The sequence below is a fragment of the Pituophis catenifer genome, unplaced genomic scaffold (genome assembly GCF_029215685.1).
Source record: "Pituophis catenifer annectens isolate HBS135680 unplaced genomic scaffold, rPitCat1.0.hap2 SCAF_2, whole genome shotgun sequence".
Lineage (NCBI taxonomy): Eukaryota > Metazoa > Chordata > Lepidosauria > Squamata > Colubridae > Pituophis > Pituophis catenifer.
The window spans coordinates 209,622,719-209,632,598 of NW_027256882.1; positions in this window are offsets into that span (position 1 = coordinate 209,622,719).

Sequence of the window (9,880 nt, forward strand, 5' to 3'; positions counted from 1 at the left end):
GTAGACCGGTGCACTCCAAAAACAAATGGGTAGACCGGTACGGCTCTGCAAGCAGTTAAAAGCCTGGTAGACCAGTACCTCTGCTAAATCTTAAAGAATTGTCACATGACCATAAAGCCATGCCCACAAAATAAGCCATACCCACAGAACCAGTAGTAAAAATTTTTAGAACCCACCCCTGGTAAGAACCTTCTGAAACCCACCTCTGGAATGCACTATAACTCAAGTTGGGTTCAATTCCTGCCATCTCCAGATGACAGATAATAGGGCGTTAAGCAATAGCCTCACTCAACATCACTCAATGATCAAAATGCACATACTATATTCACATGATTTCACATGATGCTTAAATTCGGAATTATGAGAGAAGAGACACAAAACAGCCAAAGCTCTGTGTTCCTTATAATTGGTTATTCTGAGCTAGGAACAGTTTTAATTCTGATCAAAGGGAATTCTCTTGCAATGGAAGAGCTTACTATGGTCATGATTACCTGATTTAGATACCTAACTACACTTTCTGGAAAAGGCCTTAGCTTTTCCCACAATATTATTTGTAAATTAACAAGAGTCTTTCTTTTTAAATAATTATTATTCTGAATTCAATTCCTTGTCAGTTTAGATTTGTTTCCATATCCAATTTTTCCTAATGAATAGATTTTATATCTGTATAACTACAGTGTGTAAAATAAGACAGAGGTTTTGATTGTGACTTAAGTAACAAATATACTTCCTCTGATACATTTATCCTGTTGCCTGTGTGTAAATATGTCTGCATTTGTGTAGTTATGACACATATTAAGTGTTTGTTGGGTGGATTATCAAATAGCCAGGATATATGATAACCCTGCCAACACCTAATATGTGTCATAACTACACAAATTTACACACAGGTGATAGACCATAATTTTCTTCAGCTGCTGGATTTGGCAATGATGCACCTGCCATTCAAGTTTTAGTGATTCAACCAAGCCCTTTTCCAGATTAATAGTGTACATTCCAAGTGACAATAAAGTTATTTTCTTTCTTTCTTTCTTTCTTTCTTTCTTTCTTTCTTTCTTTCTTTCTTTCTTTCTTTCTTTCTTTCTTTCTATCCATCCCCATCACATTCTCCCTCCAGATACCACATACTCAATCCTCATTGAGCTGGGTTTTTTCCCATACATGCATTTTGTATTTCTCTAATCCTTGAAGTTTCCTTGACCCTGCTGAAATTGCTTTGCATGCTGTATCCTAATCTCAGCTCACAGAAAAAGGAAGGAAAACCTAGGACCTTGAAAGCATTTTCTTTCTGGCACTTGACCCAAAACAAGTTGGCAAGGGCAAGGAAAAGAGAAGAATTCAAGGAGAGAGCAAAATACCCTCAATATATTGCAGTTCAGGCAACTTGCCTGAGGTTGGTTGTATCAAGATGATGGTAGCAGTGCTGACTGTTCTTGTTTCTTGTGTGCTTATAATTATTTATTGATCAGTCAGATTTTTAGTCTGTCCAATTCCAAACATCTCTGATGGTTTTGCAAAATTAAAAACATTACACACACACATATAAAACACAACTGGTGTATGGGTGTTAAACCATACACCCAAAAAACCCAACCCCAAAAACATGCCTTTGCATCACCTGCACTAAAAAGGAACTCACCTGAACCACCTAGAACCAGTCCTATGGAAGCAACCATTAAATTTTTTTTTAATTGCCCAAAAGCAATAAGGTGGAGGCTCTATGGATCTCTGGGGAGGTTCTTTCCAAAGGGCTGGTGCCTAATGGAGAACATTCATCAGTTGGGGGGATCTGGTATCATTAGTATGTTGATGTTAGTTGCACAACCTAAACCCCTGTCTGACCAAGTTGTGCTGTTGAGGTTTTGTATCTGGAGTCTATAGGATCCAGGTGGAAAAAAATAAGCTTGGGTTCCTTCCTAGCAAGATGGAAAGGTTTAGGATGCTTGTTCCTCCCTGTTCTGGGGAGTTTTCATTTATAATCCTGAGGATGTGACCGCATGAAGCTCTAAGACACCCCACAAGTCAGGAGTTTGGGACTTGATTTCTTCCCTCTTACTAAACTAACTGGAACCAGCCACAGGCAGAGAACGCTCAATAATTTGGGATAGGTCCATGGTTTCCATGGTGGCCATGAACTCCCTAATAATTTTTGTCTCAATGCTATCAAAAGGTAAGTTAAAATCCCCAAGGGTTACCAGCCTCAGGGATTTGACTACTAGCTCAGCAACAAAATGCAGCAACTTAGCCAGGAATGTCACTGCAGAGCAGGGAGGCCAATACAACAGCAAAAAAACCCAACTGCTCCCTGGGGGCCCACTTCAATTATAAGGACTCTTATATCTGTGGCACAGACCTTCCACAAGCTGTTTCCTGAATGACAACTGCCGCATTATCCCTCCTAGTTCCAGGTCCACAGATAGCATCAAATTTAAAACCCGGGTGAGCACATCTGCAAAATCTCCCACATTCTCTGCACAGCTTCCCCTAGGCCCACGCTAGTCTTGGTGATACAAGCCACGGTTGGCTGGCTCAGGCCCAGGATCATACAACTGATGAGGATGGATTTATCATACACCAACCCAACATTTAATAGCAGTAGCCAGCGGCCGAGGCACCGTTGAAATATTTCAATGGATATTTTTATATCCATGTTCATGGTATAATGGCCTTCTGTGATATCATAAACATTTTTCCCCAAAATAAAAGAAGTCACATTCAACTCGTCATAAAAATGTACTTAGCATACCTCCATATTATTTTGAAGAAAAAAGCCACTACTGGGAACCAATATTACACTAACGTACTTCCAGTTTTCAGATGGAAGAGATTGGAACAAAATATTTACCTTGTCTTTCAGAGTATGGGCAGCCCTTGCCCATCATCTACCACAAAGCTATGGTTTATGGTGCCCCACTTACACTGGCTCACATTGAGTTGTGTTTCTGTAGTTATAGTGTCAGCAGAGATAGAGTGGCATTCAGCAATATTGTGATTGGTGAATGGGTAGAATGTACTTTGGCTCTTATGCCTTGTTGTTGTTCCAGAGTACACTTAAACATGGAAATGTTCCTCTAGGCTGATTTGTTTTGTTCTGGGATGGGCACAAATTGTTCTTATGGACACAGAACTTCCAAAGTGCATTTGAAAATGCAGAGGCTGATTTGGGCTGATTTGATGAGTTTCGGTAGGAGAGACGCATTCTGTGTGCGTTCGGAGGGCATTTAAAAAGTACCAAGAGCTGAAGACTCTTTTGGGTTGTTGGGGAGCTTTTTTTGCTCTTTTGTCCTGTGCTGCTCTTTCATTTAATTTTTGCTCGTTCAGCTGTATACGTGTGCACGTTGCTCTTTTCTCCTGATTAGAGCTTTTCAGGATGGATTTACATTTTGTTTGCTAAAGGTTGAGATAATAGTGGACTGCGCTGTTATTATTGTTGGGATCTGTGTTTTATTTGGTCGTGCAACAGTTTATGAACAGCAGACAGCATTTGACAGTACAATTATTTTTTTTTTAAATATTAAAAACAGCAAACTCAACAAAATAAAACTGGCAATATTGCATTATGCCTGCCCGGGGGATTCTGACTCAAATTCTCCAGCTTGTAATAATTACTGCTAATTACAATAATACTGAAGAGAAATAAGCTTTATTTAGCTGATTTTAAAATTATTCAAAATGCCATGAAATGTGCTCTACTGAATTTATTTTTGGACTGGGTTTGAGCTACTGATAACAGATCTTAAATTAACTATTAATTGATTGTTTTAGTTATGATTTCATAATGGTTTTCCTTGGGGATTTTTTTAATATACATAATGGTCGCTTTGTTTGCCTACTCTTGTATCTCAGGGTGCAAAGCAAGGGAGCAAGAGGCTGGTTCTGATTACATACTATTTCCTACAGCTGGAGCACTCAAATAATATTCTGTAATTATTCTGATGGGACACTGAACTCTTCGGAGTTATCTCCCTGGAATACAGCCAATTTAGAAAATTCTATCAGACTATTCAAGTTGGGCTCAACCGCCAGCAGCCCATTTCCATTTCATACACCAACTTAATAATAAAATGCCTCTATATTAACTCATTAGCAAATTAGAAAATAAATGTAAAAGTTGGTTCTCAGATTGATAAAGAATCTAGCAAGCGCTGTATAAATTACCCATACTTCTGCAAATGTCAGAGGAGATCTTCACTGTAGGGGCCTTGTAAGGCTGTACGCATTATACATACTGTATAGCACAAGTTTCTTTAATCTGATAAGTGGTTTTTCCTTTCTCAATAGAAATGTTGGAGGTGGACAAATTCCTACTTTGTTTCACAATAGATTAAGAAATTGCCACAACAGGTGTGTTTTTTTTTTCATATCTGTTTTCTTATATTTTCCACTTGTTCGGCTGGTGTTTCCACTTCTTGCACCAGCTAAGAAGCAAATGAAAAGATTAGAACTCAACGTCCAGATAAGCAGGGATTAATACCAAACAAAGCAAAACACGAAGTTTAAGCATAAAACAATGCCCTAATCAAGGAACTACCAAAGAGAAAACCACACCCTCAACAGCAGTGGCAAGTCAAGCTTCCGTATATAAACAGAGAACAAACCCTACACTCACTTGCACTGCTGATGTTACTTAGTTGGGTAATGAGATGTCTGAAAGCAAACCATCAAACAATCACCCTGCTTTCTTGGGCATTTTCTGAGGAGATTTAAGATCATTTTCTGCAACAGTAGAGGGCTAATGAATATGGGATTGAAGGGATCACTAAATGCTCTGAGGAAATCCTCAGACTCTCTCAGATAGCCTTTCCAGAAATGCCCTAGGTTTACTGAGCGTGACGTAATCTCTCAGCAAATATGTGCACAGAACAGAGTACACAATCAGCCTGTTATGTTGCAGAATCGTGGCAAAAAGGGCTTACTTGTTCACATCAGTACATCCTCAGCGGATTGCTCAGATAGCTTTCCTTGATGATAGGCAAGGTCCTCAAGAGTAGGCATGAAACAAAACTTCAAGGTTTGAGACAACTCTACTATTCAGTTGCAAATATCTTATAAATGATGGTATTTATAAGCATGCTTGAAAAACGTCAATTGTATAAATGCATTTATATGTGAGTTCAGGACTAGATATAGGACAGCCTTGGTTGTCATAAGTGTCCTTACTTAGAAAGCTGATTCTCCTGGATCTTTCAGTAGCCTTTGATACCACTGATTGTGAGATATTGCTAAGAGCAACTTACCGTGCACCGCATAATGGGGGCTCCATTCCTATCTGCAAAATCCCCACCAGAGAATATTCAACATTCAATGTTTACATAACTTGTGGAAGCCATCTAGATGTTTGGAGTGTGACCTTCAACTCCATCTCTCTTTGCCCCCTGATTTTAGATTCATTAGGTTGGATAAGGATAAAATACTGAAACCAAATACAGATTAAATATACTATAGGTAGTATGGAGATTAAATATACTATAGGTAGTATGGTAGTACCTGAGGTTCAGGGTAACATTCCCCAAATGGAAAGGTACATATTTGAGGGTCTCTCCTTGATTCCAGTTACTAGTGGCATTGGTCGTCCCAGTAACAAGGAAGGCTTGCAACTCCTGCTGTTGGTGCATCAGTTATGAATATATCTGTACTGGAAAAGCTTAGCTTCAGTGACCTGTTCCTAACAATTTCATTATTGTATGAATACAGTATATTCGATGTGTCAAGTCGGGAAAGAGATAACACAACAGGAATGTTATTTTAAAGCCGTGGTGGCGCGGTAGTTAGAATGCAGAATTGCAGGCTAATTCTGCTGAATGTCACAGTTTGATTCTCACTGGCTCAAGGTTGACCCAGTCTTCCATCCTTCCTAGTTCGGTTAAAATGAGGACCCAGATTGTTGGGGGCAATATGCTGACTCTGTAAATCGTTTAGTGAGGGCTGTAAAGCACTGTGAAGTGGTATCTAAGTCTAAGTGCTATTGCTATTATTATTGTAGAATATAATAACAGAATCTTCAAAGTCTTTCCTCGCTCCCTTTTATACTAAAAAGAATCAAGGTGAGATCATTTTGAGTTTCTGTCTCACCCTTTCCCTTTCCCAGGATTAAGGTTTACTTTCCTCTGTTTCTTCCTAATGATTATCTCCACATTCTTCTATAATAGTACTAGTCTGAGCCTGACGCCAGTAAGAATTCATGATAAACTACATGGCCCTGATTTAGAGAGCTGGTATTGCTGGCATCGATCAGCAGCTAGATGGCAAATTCTTGTTGGCTAAGAATTTATAGAAAAACGAGAACTCATGAGATCACCCACTTGTATGCTACACAGCTGGTTCTCATAAACAGACTGAAGGAACTGAGATTTCTGCAGTTGGCCTGTGAGTTGAGCAGCTGAGGCTTGAGAAATTTCAATCTAGCTCTCAGCCATAATGTAGCCTATATGGACGTAAGGTTTGCACGAATCTCATTTCTTAACACTTTTGGAAATTATTTAACAGCTAGAGAGATTTTCTCTCTTTAAGAGAAAATTCCACTTTGTATTTTTTTCTGAAGAGCTAAGGAACAAAAGATTTTTTTTAAAAAAAGGTTTTAAAAATTTAAAAACTTTTGGCAAACAGCTTAACGAAAAAAGTTGATGTAAGGAAGTTTAAAATGCATATGTCCCAATGGGACAGTTGGTTTGAAAGATTATTTTTGGGTGAATGTCCTTCGGGAGTAGGGTGGTATACAAATCCAATAAATGAAATGAAACGAAATGTGCTTTTGAAAAAAATTAGAATTAAATTAGACAAACAAACCAGACCTTTGTGGATGTTTTCCGTTTACTGCTTTCAGTTTACTGTTACAGAATGCAGACAATTGGGGGAGTTTACAAAATAATATTAAAGATAATATAAATCAGATTATGATGCTGACTGTAAATATAGAGATGTTAATGGAGATGCTACTGTAACTAGAGATTGCCATTGAAGGCAAAAGTATTAAGAACAAAGGGAGACAAAAGAACTGCAAATATAGCACTAGATGCCTGCAAGCTACCAAACCTAATTTAATGTTCTCACTAGCCCATAAAGGCCTATATGTTCCAAGACCAAAGTGCTTTAAATGTTCCTTTCTCCTATTACCATCTAGTGCACACTCTAAGGTGAGTTAGGGAAATTTTTTCATAGTCCCACTAGTTTGGCTTATATAATGATGGAATAGAGGCTTTTCAGCATTCCCACTCCAGTTGCCCAACTCTTTCCGCCTATTGCTTTCTTTTAAATTATAACTGAAGGCATCCCTGTTCATCCACCCATTTATAGGTCAACTATTCCAAAAGCTATTCTCCATTTAGACATCTTTTTAAATAGCAGCAAAAAAAGGCACCTTTGAATAATTCCTTCAGCACTCATTCATTCTTGATCCCACATTCTCTTCTACCACATTCAATTTACTTTTATCTTGCTCACGACATACATAACTGTCATTCCATATAACAAAGTGAGCAGAAGCATCAGTAGCATCTCCTGTGAGAGATTTTTTAAAAAGTCAAGAAGGAAATCATGACCCTGCAATCAAACTCCACCTTTTTTGTGTGTGCATCTGTATGAAAGTCAAAAAGATGGTCACGAGACTTTTTCAAGAAGCATGATTGTATACTCAATGATAATGAATGTGGGGGAATTCCATTTCAGTTGATCAGTTGTTAATTGATCTATCCATCCATGTAGGAAATGTCAACAACAGTAACAAAAAAAAAAAACAAATTTCAAGGAATCATTCAAATTTGTGAGTTTCCTCAATTAGGATTTTTTTTTTTTTTAAGGAGATAACAGCCTCTATTTTATTTAGGATGGGTGGGTAGTTTTTTCTGTTCTCTGAGGCAAAAAAAACAGAAGGGAGTGAAAATCTTCAGCCAATAACAGGGATGGATCCAATTGATCAGAAGAACAAACTAGAATCAATGAAGCTCGCTTCAGTATATGTGCTGTTTTGTTTCATGAATTAAGATCTGGGTTGGGTGAGGGTATTCTGTTATGTAGTGTGTGTGGGTGTACAGGATCCTATGCTTAAAAATAACATGTAATCCCAGGGCTAATAATGACCGAGTTCTGTCTGTTCAGAAAGCATTTGTTCATTAGGTCTTCTGCAGATAGGGTGCTAGAAGGTTGTGGGTCTACAAAACCAGATATATTACAAGGATAAATTGATAAGGTTACACAATCTTGGCAACTGAGAATGTTTATTTTAACCACATTTTTCACTGAGCATGGTAAACCAGGGCCTCTTCAATGCCTGTGATGTTGCTTTTAATTGCCTCTTGATACAGCGGGAGATATTGCTCTCCGTTTGACTGAAGAAAAAAGAATGAACATCTGCTCTGGTTCTGCAATATCCTGTAATTGTTCATTGCTATTCCTAGGCTCCGAGAATTCTATTACAACTATCATCTTCTTTGGATTGAAAAATCAATATATATTCTTTTTTATTGCACCATACAATTTATCGAACACTTGCTGCAGGTTTCCAGCCAACACTATGGCTTTTTCTGCGTACAGAGTATGCACCCAGCCAACCAAGAAGTACAAGCAATGAAATAAATTACTATTTTATAATTTATACTGCTGTGTAATTCTGAAAAACAGGATTGAAAATCTGAAAAAGAGTTGAAGACAGGTGTTGCGCTCATATTCCTGAATGTTCTGAAGTATCTTTTTTTTAAAAATACAAAATGCTGCATAATATTCATTTATTGTAAACATTCATCAGTTGTTTGATTGATGAAATGTAACACACCATTCCATCCCAAGAACAACCATTTTACTGAATTACTGTTGCTCTTGTATGAGCTTAACAATATTCTTTTCTTCTATCTGATTTCGACAGCACAATCAGCTTAAAAGCTCTGTTGCACAAGGCTCCACCCAGCTGAATGCCATTTACTCAAGTACACACCTGTACTCTTGAGCAATTCTTGCTCATTTCAGCAGCACTTAGTCAAGTAATGTTATTCAGAACCATTATTCCAAACTATGCAAATATTTGATTCAAAAGGCATATCACAAAACATGACGAAAACTAGATATAAAACAAACTTCTTTGTTTTATTGCCCCTCCTCTCTAACTATGCAACAGGCAAACATAGGCTCACAGACAAAATCATAATTTTCCTTTACAAAGGAATTCTACCTATTCCCCCTCCTGTAATGGGCCGAAGAGGAACAGGAGGAAGAATTGCAACCAAGACAGTGGTCATAGAAGAGAAACCTGAATCCAGGCCAGAATCATCATTTGAAAAGCATCGCACATATGACACTTTCCATGAATATAGCAGCATAGGGTTTTTTGGAGAAAAAAGTGGTGTCAGCCCTTCAAAGTAGATCAGACTAAGAAACCAAAGTTATGAATACTAATACTACTTTTATTATAAAGTTACTGTAACAGAGCCTTGCAAGTCTGAATTGTGCCCTCCCCCCCCCCAAACACACACATATTCAGACTTGCAAGGCTCTGTTACAGTAACTTTATAATAAAAGTAGTATTAGTATTCATAACTTTGGTTTCCTAGTCTGATCTACTATGAAGGGCTGACACCTTCACCTACATTTCTCCAAAAAACCCTGTGTTATATTCGCTTGATCTTCTCTTTCATCAAGCCATAAAGGCAGAAAGGGAACTCCAGTTAAGCCTAAATCTGTACAAACAATAATCTATTAAACCCAACTAACTGCCTCAAGCTCATTATGTGCAATCTTCAAATCCCATTCTGATTATGGTTGTGGATTTCCAAAACAGAGGGCCCAGTCTCTGGAAGCCTGGGATCAGGGATTTGTAATGCTGAAACAGGGAACAAAGAGCTTTATCCCAAAGGAATTCAAGGCCCAGAAAGAGATGTAGGGAGAAATTAGG